At 37.9% G+C, this 23857-nt stretch overlaps 1 pseudogene; it reads right to left on the bottom strand.

The window, feature by feature from the left end:
- Nucleotides 1-496: 496 nt before the first annotated feature.
- Nucleotides 497-22686, bottom strand: LOC149174510 (shaggy-related protein kinase epsilon-like; annotated as a pseudogene).
- Nucleotides 22687-23857: the final 1171 nt, after the last annotated feature.

Here is a 23857-nt window from a genome sequence, read left to right as displayed (position 1 = left end):
TTGGGCCTTCTATTCCTTACTTAGCAAGACATGACTTGTACCATTCAAAAGTGATTTTTTGAAGCAGGAATATTTTCCAACTGCATATAAAATAAAATCCTAAATTTCTAGAGTTTGGTAACAGTAATTTACATATCGATGTCAAACTGTATGTAGATTTCACACTAATGATCAAAAGACCTTTTGGTCCACCCCACATACTAGGTAGTGATAGTTGGGGATGAAATCTGATCCCAGTGGGAGCCTAAGAGAGTCTGTAAAGAGAAAGGAAAATCACAAAACTGTGTGCCTAGTATACCTTGATATAATACAAAAACACGATTGCAAGATTTTTGCATTGTGAGAATGATCAGCATGCTAAACTGTCTTTTGGTACAAATTTGGTAAAATGCTCGACAGAGTGGCCCGAAATTTCCTCAAGGATATCTTCTTTATCTTCCATATTCCAGACAAGAACACACTATTAGCAATCAGAAATTTGCATGACGCCATCCACTTATGCCAAATTAGCCAAAAAGGGGTTGAGGTGCGAGCATTGCTTTCTTGCATGCTCAGGAATCAACTTCTAAAGAATCTTAGTAGTAGATCCCTTAATTTATGCAAGAAAGTTCTAGCATAATTTAATAAAAGCAATACTATTGATAAGACAATCATGGAAAAACCAACATCAAGCCAAAAACAATAGAAGCATCATGTTCTTACCCTGTGGTTTGAAGTTGAACATAAGGGGTAGAGGGTGGTCATTGGGCAAGTGAGCATTGGGATCTCGAAGCTCATCGAAGAAAGGGTTTATACAAGATTCACGCTGTGATAGAGTAATTGAATTGCCATGTCTCAATAAAAAAAACATGGAAAACAAAATAATATGAAAGATGGTCATAAATAAAAACTTAACTCCATGTTATAAAATCTCATTACTTACAACAATGCAACGAAGGTTTGGGGAGTACTAAAGAAGTGTGGAATCTAGATCTACAGCTTCTAGAGGTGTGCGCTTGTGGAAAATCTGAGAAAATAAGTCTGTCAATTTGTAAACTTACTGAGAAAAGGGAAGTTATGAAATATTTAATGAAAATGAAGACAAGTGAATGAACCTTGTGCCAAGGGTGAGCCTTAATTTGTCGAAACCCAAACTCATTATAATTAGGATTCATACATTTTGACTTCCTCACGAGCTGGAGTTCCAAGGATATACAACCATAAAGACACAAAAATATTTTATAAGCCTCAATAATCTCCAATTTTCTGTAATGTACGACTCTAACATTTTACCGCGATATAAATACTTTTTACCTTGACAATCTCTCCTAGCTGATCTACTGCAGTCTCGCCTGGAAATAATGGTTGGACAAAATTATGAAACACTACATGTAAGCACGATGTCATTGGGAATATTACAAACTAAAAACTCGGTATTGATGCCTGATTTGCAGAGGAAAGAGTGCACTCTCAAACTAAAAACCAGCTTACCTGACAAAGAAGTAGCTTAGCCAAGACATAACCAATGGACCAGATATCAATAGAAGAATTATACTTAGTGGCTCCAAATATAAGGTCATGATCTCTATAATTGTTGAAAAGGGCAACAAGAAATGCTAAAAATAGCATTGCTATAAATAAGAGTTTGGGTACCAGTGTTGGACATAGCAACAAGGAATGATAAATGGAAGTGCTAAAAATAGCATTGCTATAAATAGCATCTCGGGATGGATTCCAATTCTAGTTAGTCCATGAACTAAAATTGAGAAGTAAAATTCGAATTTGTTCTTAACAGTTGTTTGATTAATAATTAATTAATTCATCTTGAGTTAATTAGTTGGAGAAAATCAACATGAAGTCTATGCGAAGACATGCAACAGTTTCTCCATTGATTGTGTTATCTCAAAATCAGACCCTGGAAGGCTGCAGACCAGGAAGACTTCAAGTAACTGTTTCAAACCAATCTTTTAGCTAAGGCTTAGCCTCCTTAGCCTGAGAGGGCTCTCTCAAAGGATTGAAGGTTTTTGATTATGATAAAGATGGCTAATTCTTTGTGAAACAAATAGGAATGAAGCTGGTGGAATCAAAATTTAACAAGCATCCATTGGGCTTATGGAGTCTTATGTCATTTAGCATTAACAGTAGAATTGGCTTTGCAATAAAATCAAGGCATTCAGATTTCAATATAGGTAGAGTACACTAAACACCAAAGGACAATTTACGAGTATATGAAGGAAATTAGAACACTGCAAGTGATTTCTAAGTAATCAAACACTCATAATACTGTAGACAACATGAAAAGACAACAAAATGAACTCATACATTGAACTCTCTATGATTCTTGAGCAGCATAAGCCAATATTGTATTACCAAAAGAAACAGAGTCTTTACATAAGCTTAATAACAGAGCTTTTTTACATAAATTTCCAACCCTTATTACATTTCCTTTTCTCCTATATATAGAGTTCTTCTACTTGACTGAGATTCCTCCTCAAACATGAGGGGAACTCGAAATCTAATTCTAATGACACCTGTTCAACCTTTAACTGCCTATTAAATGTAACAAACTGCAACTAGACTTTCTAGAGATCTAAATCAAGTAGGAGTCTAACTCCATATTATGCTAATAGTAGCCTTGATTACAATCATTCTCGTTCTTTGACATCTAGTCCCTTTTTAGTTTGGCTGTGGTGGATGTTCAAAGCTCCATGCTAGTCTTCAATGTCACATCTTCTCCATTGCCTTGAAACATAGGAAACTACCCCTGTTTATCGATCTTTGGTTTGCCTCAAAATGTTTGAATCCAAAGAACCATGCCATTCACCTTTGATTATCCAAAATTTATCAGATTGCCACGTCCTTGATGTGCTGTCAACCTTTTTCATGTGTAAAGGCAAAAGTTCTTCCAAGCTGTCTGACATATCTTGGACTGTGGTAAATGTGCTCACTTTATGACAAAAAATTTAGAGTTGGATTCGAATACATGTTTCCTCCACCTGTCTTGACCTTGTTGAAAGTTGATAGCTTCAGATGATCCCTTGTAGATATTCCCTTTTCAAAATTCCCGCTTGTATTTCAAAACCGGTTGACTTAGATTAGATTGTGTAGCTTCAGCAGTTTCGTAGTGCGCTACGAAACTGCTGAGCGTTAGTCATCATCTTCAGCAGTTTCGTAGCGCGCTACGAAACTACTGTGTTATTCCAAGAAACACAGTTTCAACCAAAATTTTGACATTTTTGAGCCTTTTGCTATTTAAACATTCTTTCAACTGCTCCAAGGCCTTTCAAACTGAATGGAAATGTATGATTCTTTAAGAAAGATTATATCAAGCAAAATCATCATAATTTTGGAACATAGCCTTACTTGAAGTGAGATTTCTTTAAGGAGATTCTTTCAGCTGGCTTAACTGTATCTTTAAATCTTCAATTTGTTTCTTCATGACCTTGATCCCAGATCTCAGGTTTGTATTGACCTTTCTAATAAATTGAGCTTCGTTTATTGCAGGAACAGTCTAGCTACGTAATTGAACACTAAAATCAACCACTTCAGGAATTTGAAATGTTTGGTCCTCCCACCGAGCTTTCATTTGGTTAAACTAAGCCTCCTTAACTGCAAATTTCCTGGCAGCTTTCTTCAATCTGGCAATTTCAAAGTTGGTCGATTCCAATCTCCTTTTCAATTTTTCCACATTATCTTCTTCTTGAATGGCAACTGCTTTGCCTTTATCCTTTCTTTCATGATGTCGTGTCAGCTCCCCTGTTTCATCTGCTCTTGGCAGTACCTCCTGTACTTGTTTAAACTTCCTCGTTATGGGTCTCCTGGGCTTAAAAACAAATTGATCAACCTGCTCATCAAACTTGAGTTTTTTCGAGGCTTTGACTCTCTTAGCTTTGTCTTTTCCTAACTCTATCAAATCTGCCTGAACTAGTGGAGACTCTTCAATGTCAATGGTTTGCAATAAGTCATTTAAGTCTCCCTTTGAAACGGGGCTTTCTTCAATACTCATTGACTTACCTTTTTCTTTAGCCACCTGGCTCCTAGTCCTTCTTCTTTGAGCTCCTTCACCTGTGCTTGTTTCATGTGCAGTTTCTTTTACCTGAGTTTTCTCTTTAAGGGACTGTTGGGGTGTATCCTAGGTAGTCAGTGGCCTGGTGGATTCTCTTACTTGTTTCCTTGCCTTTAACTTTGAAAACCTCTTGGATCTTGTTTCTGCCTGATGACCAGTTGTTGTTGAAAGATCTTTTGCAGCTTGAGGGCTGAGACTGGTCTTGTTCTTGAAACCAGACATGAATATGAATGTGTCCCAGTCCCTACCTACCCTCTGGAGTTCATGCAGAACAATCAACTTAACCAAGCCATGGTGGAACAATGAAGTCTCACAGGCTTCTTTTCTTAGCTGCACCTTGTCACACATTTTGCTTAAGCTGCGGAATAAGTAAAAAGGTAGATCAATAGATGTCTTTCCTGTGAAATGCAACAGAAGTTTAAAATGATATGAATACACCTTGTTATATCTCCCTTCACAGGTAAGGTACTTCTGTATACAAGTAAGCAAATTGGCATATGACTCTTTGACATAACTTCTAGGAACATACTTGCTTAAATCTGAGTTAATGAACTCCTGCTTTCGAAATTCTTTGCATGGGGTCATATCAAATTTGAAATTCTTGAACCAACTTTCTTGCCCTCTTGGAATCTCCGTAACTGTGGATATCATGTCTGGTGAGACCTACAATTCCAGCATACCAACCTTTGATTTTAGTCCTATGAAATTCAGGGCAAATTCCTTAGTAACTTGTGCATGACCTCCCTGGAGCTTCTTGCAAAACTTCTAACATCCAGCTTGTTTAAACGCATGCTCAACTTCTCTGTTCTTCAAGGTTATGTCTAAACCTTCGGGTTCATTTCTCAAACATTTGCCTGATCTGTGGTCTTTCCTTTCTGCCGATCCCTCCATGAACGTTTGAAACACTATCGCTGCTCAAATTTCAATCTCTGCCTTGCTTGAATGGTTGCCTCGCTTGATAACTGCCTCCTTGATAACTGCCTCGGTTGATAACAATGTATTCAAATTGAAAACTTGCAGACTTGTTCCTCATGCAACGAATACAATCATCATTAAAACTGTGGATACCTAGCTTTTCTTGGGACTTGCAATCCATGTGTACCAATGTACCTAGTGACTGTAATAATGGAGATAAGCGGTTGGACATGATATGTGGAGTGCATAAACTGACAATGAATGACGCAACTATAACTTAACTTGATAGATTTGACAGTTATGAAAGATTTGTTGTGGAATGCACGAATATCCGATTTCGCAGCGCGGTCAGTGTAGATTTTGAATTATGCGCTACAAAATCACCTAAAACACATCGCGTTGTGAAATCACCTAAAGGGCTTTTGTGCTACGAAACTGCTAAAATGTATTTATGCGCTGTGAAAACACTTCAAAATGGTTACATGCACTACGGAATCACCTAAAAGGCTTTGTGGCACATAGTAATTTTTAAACCAAACTGACACATGGCTATGAGACCGGTGATGAATGAGAATGACCAGTGATGAATGAGAATGCATACTTGACTCAAGACCCCCTAAGACTCAGACTCTAAGGAAAAACAAAATCAAACTTAGACTAGCACCGACCTTTATCATCAAGCTAGTATGAGAAATTTTGGCATTAGAATTCTTAAGTGATAACAGTGGCTCCACTTGGGATAGTGTGCTCCTGTAGTACACTAAGAACTCGCAGGTCCAGTGCTTTGTCCATTTTATGAAAAACATAGATTTGCTTGACGAGCATTTCTTTCCAGCTTCTTGGGCCTTCACCTCGGGCTTGAGCTTTCTGTTCAGCTTGTCATTATTTGCAACAAAAGAAAAACTGATAAAATGGGTATATACAATGTTGTGAGAAACTGGCAGAATTTTGATCAATAATAATGCTTTAGGAACCTGCCATTGACAGGTCCTCCAGCATATGGTTTTCCATCAATCTCTTGCAGAATGTAAGTATTATTTCCATGAAAAGTAGAAATTTGATATGGCCCTTTCCACAAATTTTCAAATTTACCATGCTTACCTTTTTCTTCAATTCTAGCATGGATCTGAAAGGTAACTTCTTTGATCTTTTTATCAAATGTTATCTTGATTCTGTTCTAACTTTGTTGATGACTGTCAAACACCTCATTTCTTTTCTCCTGCAAGGCTATCAGCTGATTGATTCTTCTTTGTACAGCATTTGGTTCCTCCTCTAATCCTTGAATCAGCTTCATCACAGGCACTCCAAGAGATGTTGGAAATATGGCTTCAGCACCGTATACTAACTCATATGGCGATGTTCCAATGGATCTCTTTGTACAAATCCGGTCAGCTCACAAAGCATACTTCAATTTCAAATGCCAAGCTTTCTTATTTTCCTGCAGAAGCTTCTTGATGATTCTTACAAGGCTCTTGTTTGATGATTCAGCAAGGCCATTTCCTTGCGGATAATAAGCAGTAGAGTGTCCAAGAGAAATGTGATACTGATGGCAAAAATTAATCATCTTCTTGGACTTAAAAGCTTGAGCATTGTCAGTTATAATCTTCATTGGGCAACCAAATCTTGATAATATATTATTTTCTAAGAAAGAGATAATCACTGAATCATTTGCTTGCCTTGTTGGGATTGCTTCTATCCATTTGGTAAAGTAATCAGTGGCTGTGAGAATCCAGCGATGCTGACCTGATGAAGGAGGATGGATTTCCCCTATAAAATCTAATCCCCATTGCTGGAAAGGCGCTTCAACATATATAGGAACCAAAGGCAATGGCACAAGCTTCCTCTTTCCTTCAAACACCTGACATTCATGACATGTAGCTATCCTTTTATAGATATCTCTGAACATAGTTGGCCAAAAATATCCAGCCCTCAAGATCTTGTTTGCAATAGATTTCCAATAGTGATGTCCTCCACAATCTCCCTTATGGAATTCATCAATTACTTTATCAGCTTCTTCTTCAATAAGACAATTTAACAATATTCCTCCTGCATCCTTCCAAAACAAATTTTGGTCATAGACAAAATATCTTAGAGATTTCAGCTTGACAAACCGGGCTTTGGATTTTGAAATATTAGCAGGGGCTTTATTATGCTGCAAAACAAACGCTACATCCTTGTACCATTCTGAAATCAAAATTCTTTTCATTTATTTGGACCAATTCCTCTTCATTTTCAACAATTTCTGAGATCTCTGTACTCAAGTTAATATCAAGACAGTCCAAATTTGATTGTGTCAGCAGCTTGGCTAAGCCTTGACCCTTTACCAACTTAGTGGGTTTAATCTCAATGTCATACTCTAACAATTTTGCTATCCACTTGCCCCTTTTTCCATCTGGATCAGCCTGTGTTAGAATATCCTTTATAACAGCATTTGGAACATAGGCAACAATGTGAGAATGCAAAACATAGACCCTGAAATCCTTTATTGCTTTCACCAATGCATAGGCTTATTTCTCTAGGATATTATACTTCAGTTCAGCATTTGCTAATGTCTTGCTAAAGAAAGAAATAGGTTGCTCAGTACCTTGGCTTCCCTTTTGCAGCAGAACTCCAGCAATTGTATCTTCAGAAGCAAATGTAAAAATAAGGAATTCTTTGGTAAAATCAGGGCTGATAAGTACAGGTGCTTGTGTGAGTGCCTTCTTGATCTCCTCAAATGATTTATTTGCTTCAGCTGTCCACTTAAAATCCACTCCCTTTTTCAACATCTTTGTTATGTTCTTGACAACTTTAGCAAAGTTAGGAATGAATTGTCTAACAAAGTTGACTTTTCCAAGGAAGGATTGAATTTCTTTCCTACTTCTTGGCAGATCTAACTTTTGAATTGCACTAACTCTATTAGGATCAATTCTAATTCCTTCTTTAGAAATGACATGACCAAGAAGTTTGCCAGAGGTTAAAGCAAAAATACTTTTGGTTGGATTAAGAGAAATACCAAACCTTCTACATTTTAGCAGAACTCTTTCAAGGTGCTTCAAATGATCTTCTTATCTCTTTGAAAAAACTGTGATGTCATCAAGATAAACCACCACTGATTTGTCCTTTTCTTTAGCAAAAGCAATATCCATTTCTCTCTGGAAAGTGGCTCCTGCATTCATGAGACCAAAAGGCATCTTGGCGTACATAAATGTTCCCCATGGCGTTGTGAAGGTTGTTTTCTCTTAATCATCTGGATGAACAAGAATCTGATTGTACCCTGAGAAACCATCAAGCATAGACATCCTTTGTGAACCAATAATATTTTGCAGAATCAAATCCATCTTGGGAAGAGGATAATTATCTTTCAATGAATCTTTATTCAGATTTCTGAAGTCTATACAAATCCTGATCTCTCCATTCTTTTTCCTGACTAGGACCAAATTAGCAAGCCAATTTGAGAATCTGATTGGAACAATAATCTTAGCATCAAAAAGTTTTTTCACTTCCTTTTCAATCAATGGCATAAGAAGAGGATTAATTCTTCTTAACTTCTGCTTGAAAGGCTTTTCATTCTCCTTAATAGGAATGGTATGCTGTATAATTGAGGAATCATATTGTTTCAAGTCAGCATAGCTCCATGCAAAAACATCAATGAACCTTTTCATCATCTCAACATATTTAGTCTTCATATCAGCTAAAAGAAATTTTGAAATCTTGACCATCTTAGGCACAACTGAGTCTCCTAAATTGCATCTTTCCACCTCTTCTTCATCAGCTTGTAATTTTGGTGCTTTGAATACATCGTTTTGATCAAACAATTTCTCAAGGGGAATGAGACCTTTTGGAATCAAGTTGTTTTTTAATTGTAAGACTTCAGGCTTTTCCTTTGATTCCACAAACATATTTTGCTGATCCATTTGAGTGCTCTGAAATTCTTCCTTTAACTCAATGAAATTCCTCACCTACTGATCATCCTCAAAGACCTGCCAATTAATGATGTTATCTGGTATAACTGGTCTGTGACAAAACTCCACCTCATACTTTTTAGAAGAGTGTGTAGGAATAATAAAAAGGCTGGCAGAAACAGCAAGAGAGTCTGTAATAGAGTTTTGGTCTCTGGTTTTGATACTAAAAGTATGAACCTGAAACTTTTCCAACATATCCAACACTAAGTTTCTATATGCCCTCATCCTTACATCCTTGGTTTGGTAAGCACCTTCCACTTGTTTTATTACCAATTCAGAATCTCCACAAACAGCAATGTTTCTAGCTTTCAATTTTAACAAAGCTTCTAAACCCAAAATCAGAGATTCATACTCAGCCATATTATTAGTGCAATCAAAATTCAACTTGTAGGAGAGAAACTTACTTTCTTTATCAGGACTTGTAATCCAAATCCCAGCTCCTGCCCCCTCTCTTTCTGTTGATCCATCAAAATATAATGACCACCAACCTGTTGTCTCATTTTCATCTCTTTGCTGATCTCCTTGGCACTGGTTTCCTGAAATTTTATCCTCTGATTCTTCTCCAACTGACTCATTATAAAGGATGGCTGATCCGAGACCAGTGTCACATGAATAAATGGGAAAGTTTTGAGGTTTATCTTTGCTGCTTACCATATAAGCCATTCTGGTCTCCCGATACAGCCTTCTTTGCTCACCAAAAACAGGGATAGTAGCATAAGTAAGGTCCATCTGCATTGTGCCCTTGATTTTTGTTGCCCACGATCTTGAAAGAAGCATCCCAAACTTAGGTGGAATGTCAGCCACAACAATGTCCATGACAATTGTTTTTGCAGGAATTTGTGTGAGACCCACAACAACATCTTTAATCAAACCAATGCACTGAACTCTTTTTGAATCAAAGGAAAATAAATCCTTATATGGTCTAGTTACCTCTAATCCCAGTCTTTCCATGATCACCTTGGGCATAAGATTATGAGATGCCCCTGAATCTAACATAGCATTATGTAAAGTCATGTCATGAATGCTAATGCTTATGTAGAAAGGAGGAAATTCTTCATTCTGTTCATCTTCAAGTCTTGGACCCAAGTAAATAATAGGATTATCTTCTTGTACATTTAGGATATCAGCTACCCCTGGTTGTGAATTGAGCATTTCAACAATCTTACTTCTGTATTTGTCTACCTTGAGGAGTTCACTAAAGGGGACTGATATCTTGATTTTTGAAATCTCATTCTCAAGGTTAAAAACAGAAACAATCTTCTCAATTTCTTTAGTAGGTGATGGAGCTTGAATAACCTTTTTGTCAGGTGGAGAATCATTCTTACCTTCAGCAACCTTTGAGTTGTCCTTCTTATCTTCAACTGCCTTTGAGGCATCCTTCTTGGGCTGTGCTTTGCTTGCTGTAATGGACACGTTTCTATTCCTGAGATTGTACTGCTTTTGCATCTCAAAGATAGCATGCTGATAGCCATTTAAATAGTCTGAAGGCTCTTCTCCTGATTTGGTCATACTGGGCTCATCATGTTCTTCCTTAGTCAAGAAAATCCCTGACACTTCTTCATCAAGACAATGAATGGACTCCTCGGGAATTTCAGGTTCATCTTCTTCATCCACCAGATTTTGTTGGAAAGGAAGTCTTACTGGAAGATATGGCTATTGATTTCTGTTCTCTCTTGGCCTTTGCTGATTTTGAGGTCTTCTGAACTGAGGATTCCTAAATTGAGGTTCCTACTGTGCTGGGGAAGCAGAGGTATTCCCAAGAGCCAACCGATCCATTAATTTTTCCATGGTCTTCATCATTGTTTCAAACTTATCTTCTGGAGCTGAAGTGGAAGGTTTCTCTTCTTCTTTCAGTTTAGCCTTTGCCATCTTTGATTTCTTAGCAGCAATCATGTTCACCTCCACTTTAATTGCATCGTTTTGCATGTCAGCAAGAGTAGCAGAATCCCTTTCTCTGAGTAACAGAGAGAAGTCAGAATCAAATGCTTCGGCATATCTCAGCTGTGCCAAGGCCCCAGGAGGTTTCAAATGGGCTGGAATAGAATTGTATATTTTATTAAACCTCTTGGAGAAGTTTTGGACAGTTTCATCAGGAGATCTTCTAAGATTGTTGTATTCAGTAAGAGCTTGGACAGGGTTAGTTCTATTTCCCCATTTCCTTAGAAAACTATCTTCAAACTCTGCCCAACTGTGAATGCTTCCAGCTGTAAGAGCCTTAAACCATTTTCGAACCTCTCCAATGAAGGTTTGTGCAAACAATCTAAGCTTTACATCCTCGTCATCAACTTCCTCTCTGTCCACAAAATCATTGAATCTGTCTACATGTTCTTTTGCTGTGATATTTTCATCCCCACCCCATGTTGGAATTCTAACAGCATATTTGCTGGGAAGGTCATGCAAAACAGCAGGAAGGGCTAATGGAGCATACCTAGCAGGTACGACCATAATGAATGGAGGAGTAGTGATGATAGGTACTGTAGGGACAGTGGAACCAGAGCTAATATGAGGTGGATTCCCTAGTGTCTGAGAACTACTAGGACTAGTAGAGGCAGAGGATAAAGTGTTGATACGAAAAGGACTATTTGGACTTTGCAAACCACTGACAAATGTACTCCAATTAGGAAGGGGTAGACCAGTTTTAGATTTGAGTAAGAGTTCAAAAGGATCAAGCTCTTTGAGTTTATTTAAATCTTCCTCTTCTAACAACAATTCAGAAGTAACAACCTCCCAAAATTCCTCCTTATCTTTTTGTGACACTAAGGATGAAGTATCAATACCTCTTTTTTTGTAAATCTAAAATAATTCCAGTAAGTTCTTCTTCATTTTCAGACCTCAACAACACCTCATGAATCTTATCATCAACAATTTTGTCCTCATGACTTCTTGAAAATTCAGAGAGAAATTTTTTTGAAAAAGATGGAGTACCTGGGGTTTTAGTAAATCTTTGTCTACTCCTTGAAATGGTGTTTGGATTGTCCACAAGAGTAGGTGGATCTGGGTCAGGATTTCTCCGTGTATATCTCCCTCTCGAAGCCACCTTTTAAACTTTGAAATTGTATGGAGTCACCAAGGTAGAATGCAGCCTCGAAAAGTCTTCTGAGCTCCTGCTACCTTCAGAAGCTCAGTCTCTTGCTTTCGGGAATGAATAATCTTCAGGCTCCTGTCAGACGCACCAAATGTTATCTCAAAATCAGACCCTGGAAGGCTGCAGACCAGGAAGACTTCAAGTAATTGTTTCAAACCAATATTTTAGCTAAGGCTTAGCCTCCTTAGCCTGAGAGGGCTCTCTCAAAGGATTGAAGGTTTTTGATTATGATAAAGATGGCTAATTCTTTGTGAAACAAATAGGAATGAAGCTGGTGGAATCAAAATTTAACAAGCATCCATTAGGCTTATGGAGTCTTATGTCATTTAGCATTAACAGTAGAATTGGCTTTGCAATAAAATCAAGGCATTCAAATTTCAAAATAGGTAGAGTACACTAAACACCAAAGGACAGTTTACGAGTATATGAAGGAAATTAGAACACTGCAAGTGATTTCTAAGTAATCAAACACTCATAATACTGTGGACAACATGAAAAGACAACAAAAGGAACTCATACATTGAACTCTCTATGATTCTTGAGCAGTAGAAGCCAGTACTGTATTACCAAAAGAAACAGAGTCTTTACATAAGCTTAATAACAGAGCTTTTTTACATAAATTTCCAACCCTTATTACATTTCCTTTTCTCCTATATATAGAGTTCTTCTACCTGACTGACATTCCTCCTCAAACATGAGGGGAACTCGAAATCTACTTCTAATGACACCTGTTCAACCTTTAACTGCCTATTAAATGTAACAAACTGCAACTAGACTTTCTAGAGATCTAAATCAAGTAGGAGTCTAACTCCATATTATGCTAATAATAGCCTTGATTACAATCATTCTCGTTCTTTGACATCTGGTCCCTTTTTAGTTTGGTTGTGGCAGATGTTCAAAGCTCCATGCTGGTCTTCAATGTCACATCTTCTCCATTGCCCTGAAACATAGGAAACTACCCCTATTTATCGGTCTTTGGTTTGCCTCAAAATGTTCGAATCGAAAGAAGCATGCCCTTCACCTTTGATTATCCAAAATTTATCAGATTTCCACGTCCTTGATGTGTTGTCAACCTTTTTCATGTGTAAAGGAAAAAGTTCTTCCAAGTTGTCTGACATATCTTGGACTGTGGTAAATGTGCTCACTTTATGACAAAAAATTTAGAGTTGGATTCGAATACATGTTTCCTCCACCTGTCTTGACCTTGTTGAAAGTTGATAGCTTCAGATGATCCCTTGTAGATATTCCCTTTTCAAAACTCCCACTTGTATTTCAAAACCGGTTGACTTAGATTAGATTGTGTAGCTTCAGCAGTTTCGTAGCGCGCTACGAAACTGCTGAGCGTTAGTCATCATCTTCAGCAGTTTCGTAGCGCGCTACGAAACTGTTGTGTTATTCCAAGAAACACAGTTTCAACCAAAATTTTGCCATTTTTGAGCCTTTTGCTATTTAAACATTCTTTCAACTACTCCAAGGCCTTTCAAACTGAATGGAAATGTATGATTCTTCAAGAAAGATTATACCAAGCAAAATCATCAAAATTTTGGAACATAGCCTTACTTGAAGTGAGATTTCTTTAAGGAGATTCTTTCAGCTGGCTTAACTGTATCTTTAAATCTTCAATTTGTTTCTTCATGACCTTGATCCCAGATCTCAAGTTTGTATTGACCTTTCTAATAAATTGAGCTTCCTTTATTGCAGGAACAGTCCAGCTACGGAATTGAACACTAAAATCAACCACTTTAGGAATTTGAAATGTTTGGTCTTCCCACCGAGCTTGCATTTGGTTAAAATAAGCCTCCTTAACTGCAAATTTCCTGACAACTTTCTTCAATCTGGCAATTTCAAAGTTGGCCGATTCCAATCTCCTTTTCAAGTTTTCCACATTATCTTCTTCTTGAATGGCAACTGCTTTGCCTTTATCCTTTCTTTCATGACGTCGTGTCAGCTCCCCTGTTTCATCTGCTCTTGGTAGTACCTCCTGTACTTGTTTAAACTTCCTCGTTATGGGTCTCCTGGGCTTAAAAACAAATTGATCAACCTGCTCATCAAACTTGAGTTTTTTCGAGGCTTTGACTCTCTTAGCTTTGTCTTTTCCTGACTCTATCAAATTTGTCTGAACTAGTGGAGACTCTTCAAAGTCAATGGCTCGCAATAAGTCATTTAAGTCTCCCTTTGAAACGGGGCTTCCTTCAATACTCACTGACTTACCTTTTTCTTTAGCCACCTGGCTCCTAGTCCTTCTTCTTTGAGCTCCTTCACCTGTGCTTGTTTCATGTGCAGTTTCTTTTACCTGAGTTTTCTCTTTAAGGGACTGCTGGGGTGTATCCTGGATAGTCAGTGGCCTGGTGGATTCTCTTACTTGTTTCCTTGCCTTTAACTTTGAAAACCTCTTGGATCTTGTTTCTCCCTGATGACCAGTTGTTGTTGAAAGATCTTTTGCAGCTTGAGGGCTGAGACCGGTCTTGTTCTTGAAACCAGACATGAATATGAATGTGTCCCAGTCCCTACCTACCCTCTGGAGTTCATGCAAAACAATCAACTTAACCAAGCCATGGTGGAACAATGAAGTCTCACAGGCTTCTTTTCTTAGCTGCACCTTGTCACACATTTTGCTTAAGCTGTGAAATAAGTAAAAAGGTAGATCAATAGATGTCTTTCCTGTGAAATGCAACAGAAGTTTAAAATGATATGAATACACCTTGTTATATCTCCTTTCACGGGTAAGGTACTTCTGTATACAAGTAAGCAAATTGGCATATGACTCTTTGACATAACTTCTAGGAACAGACTTGCTTAAATCTGAGTTAATGAACTCCTACTTTAGAAATTCTTTGCATGGGGTCATATCAAATTTGAAATTCTTGAACCAACTTTCTTGCCCTCTTGGAATCTCCGTAACTGTGGATATCATGTCTGGTGAGACCTGCAATTCCAGCATACCAACCTTTGAGTTTAGTCCTGTGAAATTCAGGGCAAATTCCTTAGTAACTTGTGCATGACCTCCCTGGAGCTTCTTGCAAAAATTCCAACATCTAGCTTGTTTAAATGCATGCTTGACTTCTCTGTTCTTCAAGGTTATGTCTAAACCTTTAGGTTCGTTTCTCAAACATTTGCCTGATATGTGGTCTTTCCTTTCTGTCGATCCTTCCATGAACGTTTGAAACACTGTCGTTGCTCAAATTTCAATCTCTACCTTGCTTGAATGGCTGCCTCGCTTGATAACAATGTATTCAAATTGAAAATTTGCAGACTTGTTCCTCATGCAACGAATACAATCATCATTAAGACTGTGGATACCTGGCTTTTCTTGGAACTTGCAATCCGTGTGTACCAATGTACCTAGTGACTGTAATAATGGAGATAAGCGGTTGGACATGATATGTGGAGTGCATAAACTGACAATGAATGATGCAACTATAACTTAACTTGATAGATTTGACAGTTATGAAAGATTCGCTGCGAAATGCACGAATCTCCGATTTCGCAGCGCGATCAGTGTAGATTTTGAATTATGCGCTACGAAATCACCTAAAACACATCACGCTGCGAAATCACCTAAAGGGCTTTTGCGCTGCGAAACTGCTAAAAATGATTTATGCGCTGCAAAAACACTTCAAAATGGTTACATGCGCTACGAAATCACCTAAAAGGCTTTGTGGCACATAGTAATTTTTAAACCAAACTGACACATGGCTATGAGACCGGTGATGAATGAGAATGACCAGTGATGAATGAGAATGCATAATTGACTCAAGACCCCCTAAGACTCAGACTCTAAGGAAAAACAAAATCAAACTTAGACTAGCACCGACCTTTATCATCAAGCTAGTATGAGAATTTTTGGCATTAGAATTCTTAAGTGATAACAAATTGAGGAATTTATCCCTTAGTTAAGGAGATGAGGATGAGTTGTAATTAGTTAGCTCAGTTAACTGATTTAAGTCTAGTTAGATTAGTTCCAACAGTTTGTGGAACTGAATTGTGAGTTCAATTAGTTAATGCTTGCATGCATGTAACTAGTGTTCTCTAGATAACTGAATATTCTCTCATGAATAACTCATGCATGTCAGTTCAATCAGAGACCCAATTGAGATCAAAGGAAGGGACAATGTACTATCACTTGGAGGAATTTTCCTATATAGGAAACTCATCCATGCAGAAGGAATCATTTCCTTCAGGATTGCACAGTTATTTCTGAGTTTGGTGAGTTGTGTGAGAGGTGAACTCACACAGGTGGTAGCCAGAGGACCCAAGAGAAACTATGCAAGGAAATAGGAGGCTTGGAGGGCAGAGGAGAAGCTTTTTGAGAATCCTTGACTATCTATGAGTAGTAGAGGGATTGTACTGAGAGCTAGATAGCTTCCTAGCTAAGGCTTTGTGTAATCCAGACTATTTTCCACTTGGATGATAATACAGAGATTGGGGTTTTAGGTTGAGGCTTTCCCAGGATTATTCTTCTGTGTTTCATGTGTATGATTTCTTCTTCTCTGTTATATGTGTTCCGATTGATCTAGCTCAAATTGATTAAGCTTCCGTAAAGTTTTTTGTAGAAGTAGATCTAGTATTTTTCTTTAGTACATTTCATTATTAGTTGATCTATAGGTGGAATTTCTACATGGTATCGGAGCAAAGGTGATCAAAGTGAAGAACAGTATATACAAAGAAGGGAGAAGTTCAAAGTTTAGAGTTCGTGATTCTAGAAATTGATTTCTTATCACATCTCAATTTCATTAATGGCGGTAAACGGTTTGAGACTCGAGTATGCCCTTGATGGCAGCTCGAATTATATAGCCTGGAAGGATCGCATGGAAGTGGTATTAGAGGAGAACAGTTTGAATGACTTCATTGATCAAGAAGTCCCCAAGCCTACAGCAACTAGTGCCCAAGAATTGGCGGAATGGAAGAAATGTGCGGCTAGAGCAAGGAGAATCCTCCTGGAGGGAGTTCGAGACCACATTGTCTTGAGCCTCCATGGGAAGGAGACACCATTTTCGATGTGGAAAACATTGAAGGATATATATCATAATAGCAGCGATTAGAGGAAGCTAGCATTGAAAGACAAGCTTCGGAAAATGAAGTGTGAAAAGGGTGACACGATCTCTACATTCCTGAACAAGCTCACCACCTGCAGGGATGAGCTTGGAAGTGTAGGGATCATGACAGTCGATGACGACATGGTGAGTCTAGCTCTCCTCAGTCTTCCTAAAAGCTGGCATAGCTACCAAGACTCGGTAAATGGAAGAGAGAAACTGCCAGATTGGGAACAACTTTGGTTAGATCTGATGCAGGAGCAGATAAGGAGAAGCACCAGAGATGGATCTTCATCCAAGGAGGATGAAGAAAATTGCGCCTTAGCGAGTAAGGCAAAGAAAGGGAAGGAGAAGGATTCTAATCCCAAATCGAATTCTTCCTATGGTGGGAAGAAGTTTGACAAATCGAAAGTGTGATGTTTTCATTGTCATGAGGTGGGCCATTTTGCTACAAATTATCCACTAAAGAAATCCAAGAAGGGATCCTTGGAAGGATCAGAAGGTGAGGCACTGGCCTCACAGTTCGAGTTGGATTTCACACTCATCACATGCATGGTTTCATCCATGGTGGGATGTGGTTGATTTCTTGACAGTGGAGCTTCTTTCCACATGACCGATGACAAGAGTTTGTTTAGTACCTTGGAGGAGAAATATCTCTAGATACTCATAGCGATGGGTAATGATGAAAAATATAGTGTCTCAGGTGTAGGCACGGTTGTTTTTTAGAGGGAGCATCGAGCTCGCATTACCTTGACTGATGTCAAGTATGTACTAGGACTGAGGAAAAATTTGGTGTTGATCACAATGCTAGAAGACAAAGGCTATGATGTAGTCTTCAGTAAGGGAAAGGTTTTCCTTAGACACATTACCACGAGATAGGTGAAGTAGATCGATTCACGAGTCAAGAACCTGTATGCTCTTGAGGTTCAAGATGCATGCAAAGCCTTGAGGAGAAAGGCAACTATTGGAGACTTGGTGGTTGAGAGGGAGAGTAAATTACCTCTAAACACGCAGCCACAGGAGAAGTCTCAGACGATTGTGGAGGAGCCACGCTTGGTGAAGCAGCTTCAGGAGGTTGTGGAGCAACCACAACTAGAGAAGCTGAGAGGAGACTAGGCATCCAATCATATGGAGACCTCCATTTGGGGGAAATTTCGAGCCAAGTGGGTAGAGGGATCACATGCAACCATACCTCCAGGTGTGAGGTGGGGCGATGTGAAGAGATAGTCCCAAGAAGGCTGAATTAGGGGCAGGATCCTTGATGTACCTAGCCTCTTGGCTTAAACCTTGCTACGGGAGCCCCGATGAGGAGTAGCAGGATTGGCTGAGTGGGTAGAGGCAAATGCCAATGGAGCGGCAGAGAGAGCTACAGTGCAGGAGTCCCAAGACTATGCTGAGCTAGCAAGCTGCAACAATGCGAGGGGCACAGGAGTGTTGCACCAGTGCAGGATGGCACAGAGAGGTGTGCAACGGTGCGATATGCATGGAGTGTTGTAGCAGCTCAGAGGTTAGACAGGGAGCACTTGTCACCAGCAGAGGGAGCTTCAATATTAGAGGATGTTTCTAGCCCAACAAAGAGGTCAGTTGGGAGTTTTTTTTGTTTCTAGAGTTGCTGGAGAAATAACACTTGGGAGAAGTGTTGCATGCAGAACATTCCAAAGGTTTAGGATCGGGTTCGAGTTGAATGCCTTTCTTGTTGAGAGGGAGTGTTGAAAATGGCAACAAGAAATGTTAAAAATAGCAATGCTAAATATAGCATTGCTATAAATAGCAGTTCAGGTATCAGTGTTGGACATAGCAACAAGGAATGATAAATGGAAGTGCTAAAAATGGCATTGTTATAAATAGCATTTCGGGATGGATTCCAATTTTAGTTAGTCCCTGAACTAAAATTGAGAAGTAAAATTCGAATTTGTTCTTAAAAACTGTTTGATTAATAATTAATTAATTCATCTTGAGTTAATTAGTTGGAGAAAATCAAACATGAAGTCTATGTGAAGACATGCAACAGTTTCTCCGTTGATTGAGGAATTTATCCCTTAGTTAAGGAGATGAGGATGAGCTGTACCTTAAGTTGTAATTAGTTAGCTCAGTTAACTGAGTTAAGTCTAGTTAGATTAGTTCCAACAGTCTGGGGAACTCAATTGTGAGTTCAGTTAGTTAATGTTTGTATGCATGTAACTAGTGTTCTCCAGATAACTGAATATTCTCTCATGAATAACTCATGCATGTTAGTTCAGTTAGAGACCCAGTTGAGATCAAAGGAAGGGATAGTGTACTATCAGTTGGAGGAATTTTTCTATATAGGAAACACATCCATGCAGAAGGAATCATCTCCTTCAGGATTGCACAATTATTTCTGAGTTTGGTGAGTTGTGTGAGAGGTGAATTCACACAGGTGGCATCAAGAGGACCCAGGAGGAATTGTGCAAGGAAATAAGAGGCTTGGAGGGCAAAGGAGAAGGTTTGTGAGAAGCCTTTGACTGTCTATGAGAAATAGAGGGATTGTACTTGTTAGAGCCTAAATCTACCTCAGGCTGAGAAAGGTAGGATCTAGGTCAATATCAAACCACGCTTAACCTGGTAGCTAGCCCTACCAGGTCGGGAGAGGGCTCTCTCCTGGTCAATCTCAACAAAATATAATCGATGAGGGCTTGAGATGACTGCTATAAATACTAATCTTAGGCTAGGTATGTGTGCAAAAGAGTTTGATTTGAATATAATGATGTTTTGTTGGCTCAAATGGAAAGGCAAATTTTGGGTGCGGGGATTGAGGCTCAGTTTTGCAGAGATCTCAATGGGGCAAGGTAGGAAAACTAATTTGGCACTTCAAATTGAATGAGATGGAGAGATTAGACAGGTGAGGAGTTGAAGAGGGCAAGAAAACTCAGGGATCCTCTTCAAACAGTTGAAAACATCAAAACTAAAACAAACCCCAGGTAGAGCATTGCAATTTCAATGGATTCTACTTTGATTTAGTTAAGAAGAAATAATAGAGAGAATGGCATACACAAAACATAAATAAATTCACAATTACATAAGAAATCACTATACCAAAACACAATGCCACATGGATCCCAAAGAGTGCTGCAAACCCTGGTCTTTATTCCTTAGCCAAAACTGCTGATATGAGTATACAATGAAGCTCCAAGCTTTCTCAAAAGTCCAACCTTCTGCCAAAAGCCAACCCCTACACTATGAAATTCATAAAATATATACATTTGCTCATCCTTGTACTAAGGGATTGAGCTCAACCATTTTCTTCAAAATAGAAGCAATTACATTAAACTTGGGCCGAATTTCTGAAAATAGGTGTTGAAGATGAACTCGTATCTCCTAAACCATAGAAACTGTTACAAAACTGAAAGAGGTTTTTGTAGATAAGTTCGTGTTGGAGAAAAAATCTCTCAAATTTGGGAAATTCATTTCCATTTGCTCACAATATGTTCCACAAAATCATCTCTAAAACAGAAAAATCATTAAAAATTTAAATCTGTGAAAATGAGCTATAAAGATCTAGTCACATATCCTAATTCGTGACACCTGTGAATAAACTAAAAGAGGGTTTTGTTATATGGCTCGTGGTTAACAAAAATATCCTTGGGTTTTTCAAAATTACTTTCCATCTGTTGTAAAATGGCCCCGCACTAAAATGACTAAAACACTAAAAAATATGAAAAATTTGCTTTGTTTTAATGTAAGCTCCAAATATCACTGTATATCTCCCACATAGTAGCACCTCAAAACATGCACAATCAAGAATCACTCATCCCTTTCGATCATATCTTCTAATCCGGGAGCCAGTTACGGGAGTGCGATATACCATTGGAAAGATTTTTCCGAGCTTCTTCTAATGGACACACTTGTGACTTGTTTTGTGCTAAACATCATGTGAAAAACATCTAACAAAACCAGACATAGTAAGATCTCATGTTGATCCCTGATGACAGGCTGCGAAGACTGTAACTAACAATACTGAGAGCTGGATAGCTTTCGAGCTAAGGCTTTGTGTAATCCAGACTATTTTCCACTTTTATGATAATACAGAGATTGGGGTTTTACGCTGAGGCTTTCCTCGGATTATTCTTCTGTGTTTCATGTGTATGATTTCTTCTTCTCTGTTATATGTGTTCCGATTGATCTAGCTCAAATTGATTAAGCTTCCACAAAGTTTGTTGTAGAAGTAGATCTAGTATTTTGCTTTAGTACATTGCATTATCAGTTGATCTACAGGTGGAATTTCTACAATAGTAACGGGAGAAAATGTATGATATATTTGGTTTATCTTTTACCTAATAAGAAGAGCATTAGCATATACATATATACATACAAACAGAGAAATGAATTTCTATATTAAATAAACTCATACATCAAAACTTACATCCCAAGTCTTTTGAACACAATCTAGTATTCTAAACATTACACATTTCATAGAACATTAAACACTACCATCAAATAATTTAAACCAATTCAGGAATCTACTAGTTACACTTCACCAACAACTCATCAGAGCTTTTGCACTTCCAAAATCACAAAACTTTAGCTGATGATTGTGAGGATTGACCTATTCAAAATCTCATTTCAGAAATATTTGACTAGCTCATTGGGGTACAAAAACCATGCTACTCATGAACAATAGAGTACGCTGATTGTATAGAAAACAGACCCTCTTTCCAACCACAAATTTGACTAGAATCCAACAGGAATTTTAGGCACAGTCAAAGTTCTCTATGGTGGAGTGATTCCATTGGTTTGTTTTGCACAATTTTAAATTAAAGCAGATCATCTGAAAGAGTCAGAGTTCCAGATCAATCAACATTCTGACTGAATTGTACATAAGACTTTGGCAAGGGAGTGAAGTCTGCTACAGGTTTAGGCAACTCCTATAAAAAAACATTTATCACTAAAGTCCAAGGCCATTTATGAACAACCATTTATCACTAATAACTGGCATAAATCAAGTTTTAAATTATTTTGTGCCTATACACTAGCATACAAAGTTTCAACGAGGAACTAAACAAAGGGAAAAAGTAAAAGTAGTTGCAACATGAAGGTAATGGTATGGTCACATACCAGAAGATTTTGAGGTTTCACATCTCTATGGCATACCCCAGTAGCATGAATATAGGCTAATGACCTGCAAATCTGGCACCCAACATTTTTTCATAAATAATTTAAGGTAGGAAAAACATCAATAGCTCGATCTACTAAGCAAAGACCAAAAAGCAATAACTATAGAATCATTTTATTAAATTTTTGAAAGATACTAGGACCTACGGAATATACAAAATCAAAATGCATAGCCTAGCTTAAAAAGAAGAATCGCCTAACATGTTATCTATATAATTTTACATAGATCAAGGGGATTCTCTTATTCATCCTACTATAGTGTTTTGATATCCGATAAACAGTCTTTGGGACATACTCCAATACCAAGTTAAGCTATAGTTCATCCTTATTAGTAATAGAAAAGAAAAAATGCTTCAAAGAAACAACATTTGGGTGATCCAGAATGCACATTGTCTACAACTCTCTGTTTTTGTACCATCTATCATGCAAAACCTTTTTAATAGCTACAGTTTCCCTCGTCTCTAAGCATTTCACATGTACAAGTAAAAATTAGCTTGCCCTTATCATCATTAATATAGAAATAAATAGCACAGTTTGACGCTCTCAAACACTAACATCAATCTAACTAATTTCTAACAGATTTATATCTAAACATTAAATAGAGAAACCAACTAATCACCTAGAATTGGTCAAACAAGTGAGAGAAACCAACTAATCACCAAGAATTGGTCAAACAAGTGAGAGAAACCAACTAATCACCTAGACTTGGTCAAACAAGTGAGATTTCATTTTTAACAGTTTCATCCATAGCTATGCATCCCAGATCCAAATTTAGTTATAATGGCATGTTTGTTGTTGATCTGCAATGCTTGATTTAGTTATGTAACATACTTCTGTAATGCAATCACCCTGGGAGATGATCCCAAAGTTGTACGATAAATGATAGAAAAATTGACCTAATTTTGACTATCACATGATTTCATCCTTTGCACATGTCCTAACAAGATGTTAGTTTCATCCTTTGCACTTGTCCTGAAAGATGTAGCAAGGAAATTTTGAACTAGAATTATATTTCCCAATGTCTCCTATGCGAATTCAAATTCAACTTTGACTAACACGTCTTTTTTGCAAGTCCACACTAATCGTTTTCTAGAACGTCTGATTCAAAGCCATACATAAATTCATTAAGATAGAGCAATACGAGAATAGCATACCCAAGGCTAGTAAAGGGTATTCTCAAACCTACTAAACACCTCCAGTATTCAAAACAATTGGGCTTACATAACTTACTGCAACACCGTAGTTATTCATGCATTGATGTTGAACTGAAGTTGAATTGGGCCTTTTATTCCTGATTTAGCAGGACACTACTTGGATCATTCAAAGGTGATTTTTTGAAGCATGACTATTAGAAGTTTGACCATATCACTAAACTTACACAAAGAAACCTTACAATCTAGCCTTAATATTTTCCAACTACATAAAAAATAAAATCCTAAATTTCCAGATTTTGATAAAAGTAATTTACATATCGATGTCAAACTTTATGTATCTTTCACACTAATGATTATAAGACCTTTTGGTCCACTCCACAGACTGGGCAGTGATAGTTGGAGATGAAATCGGATCCCAGTGGGAGCCTAAGAGAGCCTATAAAGAGCAAGGAAAATCACAAAATGGTGTGCCTAGAATACCTTACTTGATATAATACAGAAACATGATTGTAGGATTTCTACATAGTGAGAATGATCAACATGCTACACTT

Source organism: Pinus tabuliformis, chromosome 4_1, assembly GCF_031772625.1.
Source record: "Pinus tabuliformis cultivar Carrire ecotype Pingquan chromosome 4_1, CPIR1, whole genome shotgun sequence".
Lineage (NCBI taxonomy): Eukaryota > Viridiplantae > Streptophyta > Pinopsida > Pinales > Pinaceae > Pinus > Pinus tabuliformis.
Note: the sequence above shows the minus strand (reverse complement) of the source record. Positions and strands in the feature narration are given on the sequence as shown.